The sequence below is a fragment of the Mastomys coucha genome, unplaced genomic scaffold (genome assembly GCF_008632895.1).
Source record: "Mastomys coucha isolate ucsf_1 unplaced genomic scaffold, UCSF_Mcou_1 pScaffold15, whole genome shotgun sequence".
Lineage (NCBI taxonomy): Eukaryota > Metazoa > Chordata > Mammalia > Rodentia > Muridae > Mastomys > Mastomys coucha.
Genome location: NW_022196897.1, coordinates 148760967 through 148763853, shown reverse-complemented (window position 1 = coordinate 148763853; position 2887 = coordinate 148760967).

Sequence of the window (2887 nt, the reverse complement as noted above, 5' to 3'; positions counted from 1 at the left end):
GTTTTAATTATCTGGCTTGTATTGCTATTATAACTTGCCCCTCCCTGAAGAGGTAGCCATACCTGCTGTTATGGAACTGTGATCTAGCACAGGGCTTCCTTCTTTCTGCAGCCCCTCAGTGGAGTGATGTTTATACCATTTTTCAAGAACCACTCTGGGATGGCTGACTTATTTATTAAACATATTTAATATGTCTAGAATTGCTGTAGAGCATTTATAATCATTTATATATAGCATTACTAACAACCCCAAAGGAGTGATATTTATAGATGTTAAACCCCTCATCACACAAATAATAAGAAGTAAAAATGGGATCAGAGAAAGCAGAGAGAGAAGTTTAAATTCTTCACATGTGGGCTAGATTCTGGGATCCTGGTCTAAAACAGACAGGGGCACAGGGAGTTCAGTTAAACAGGGGTGAGCATGGATGTCTGGGTGTCCGATGGTGACTCAGTCAGTTTCTATTGCATCAAAAAGGACTGCTAAAATTTTCAGTCACAAAGTGAAGGTTAACTGTGAGATAATCTAGTCTGGTCTTTAAATTGTGACTATGATTGAGATAAGTTCCCTAACATGGATTGTTTTAAAGATCTTTCCCCTATGCATTGCTGTCTGAACTTGCTTCTCTGGTTGAATACCAGATTATAAGCCAAACACACACACACACACACACACACATCTCAAGTCTCTTACTACATTCATTTGTTAGCGTATCATTGGAGAACCCATGCAGCTAAGCACAAATCAAGAGGTGGGTAAGCACTCACCCCATAAGAAGAGTATAGGACATCATGTGACTTGCCCCAACCGCAACAACAACAACAAATTAGCTTAACGTCTAAAGAAAGAGGTGGCAAAGAGTGAATATTTTCTTTCTTTCTTTTTGAGATTTTGTTTATTTTTATTCTATGTGTATGGGTATTTCTGTATGCATGTATGCCTGTGCCTACAGAGGCACGGATGCCACATGGGTGCTGGGGATTGAACCAGAGTCCTCTGGAAGAGCAGCTAGTGCTCTTAAGCACTGAACCCTTTCTTCTGCCCCAAGAGTAAATATTTTCCAACTGTTATCTAAAACAGGCAAAAGCAATGACATCATTTTTTTTTTTTTTTTTTTTTTTGGCCAAAGTACAGTGGAGCAGTGACGACAGCAGGTACCTCAGCATCAGGTGTCTGCTCCCAAGTCCAAGAGTTGAACAGAGAACCAGGAAAGCTTAAGCTACTAGATAACCTAAGTTCAGGGTTTAGCCTTGTTTCTTAAAGACCTTGGGTCTAGGGCTGAGCAGATGGCTTAGTGAGTCAGGTTTTGCAAGCACAAAGCTCTCCAGAAACCGTGTCAGAAAAGTTGGGTGTGGTGGCACCTACTTTCACCATAATGTCAGTCCTGGAGAGGAAGAAACAGATAGATCACAGGCTGGGGGTTCACTGGCCAGCCAGCCTAGTCTACTTGGTGTATTCCAGGCCAACAAGAGATCCTCATTTAAAGAAAAGGTGGACAGAGTCTGAAGACCAACACTTGGGGTTGTTCTCTGACCTCTCCATGTATGCACACACATGTGGACCCCACAGACATACACGTGCACACATGTACACTTACTTACACTTACCTGTACTCACTACAAAGAACTGGTGTTCAGTCGAAGAACGAGGCCTGTCTCCTCTGCCGGCCTGATGTACACTGAGGTAGTAAACAGCTCAACCTTTGCCCTCCTGTGTGTGCCCAGGGTTCAGAACTTGGTAAGAATTTAGCTCAAAGGCAGGGCCCTGGGGTATTGGCCAGACTAGAGCTTCCTGTCATTGCTAATTCTTTAGGCTGAGCCTGGACTGGAATCTAGAACAAGGGTGAGCACATAAAGCGGTGGGAGTGTACCAGTATCATACTGGAGGGACATGCTATGTGATGGACTGGCTATATGAATGGGAGGTGTGTTACTAGTGACATGGTTAGATCCAGGAGTGATGAAGTCACTGGATGATCCTGGAGGGCCTAGAATTCTGGCATTTTCTTAGGTCTTCCCTGAACAGCCACATATGATCTGAAACTGGGAAGAAATGTGATGGGAGTTGTACTTTAGGATCTTGCTTTCTCATGTGGTCCGTGGGGAACAAGATCAACAAGGATCTATCTCCTTGTTGGTCCAGTTTTGACCTACTGACTTTTTTGACCTACTGTCTTAAAACCTGTGTTGCAATGAGCTTTCCATGTAACTTCTGTGTGTATTTCCCCCTTTCAGCCAGCCCAAAAAGCACAAGGACATAGTTCTCCAGATCGCCAAGGTTGTCCAAGACCCTGACTATGAGAAAGTAGAATCCAACTAGAAAGTTAGCGGGAAGAGTCCCCCAAACCACACCCCCCATTTCTGACATGAATCTGGGCATTTCTCTAAAGCAGCTTCAGTTTCAATAATTCTCTGGGTGGTCCCCTAGAACTTGCTTGTGGATACAGTGTCTTGAAGAGAAGGAAACGATTAAAATCACACAAACGAAGAGTTCCATAGGGTAGAACCTAGAAAAGCTCCATATGCTGAGACCGCATCCTCAGGGCGTGCTGCCTATGGAAGAATCCCAACAGGAAACTCGCCTGGCTTTGGTATTAGGAATTTCAACTGGGGCAGCGTTATGTTAACATGTTGGTTACCCACAGTCTCTACCCTGTCACCGCAAACTGTCAGAAGTGGTCAGAAGAGCCGCAGGGAAGGCTAAAGATGATCCCATCATACAGGGAATATCAAAGACTTAGCGATCCCCTTCCTGGATCCAGGAACAAACAACAGACTTCACTCTGGGAATGATAGCAGTAGTTTAAGAAGTGTTGCTTTCTGAGTACAGGGTCCCCAAAGAAGGAGTTAGAGAAAGGACCAAAGGAGCTGAAGGGTTTGCAGCCCCT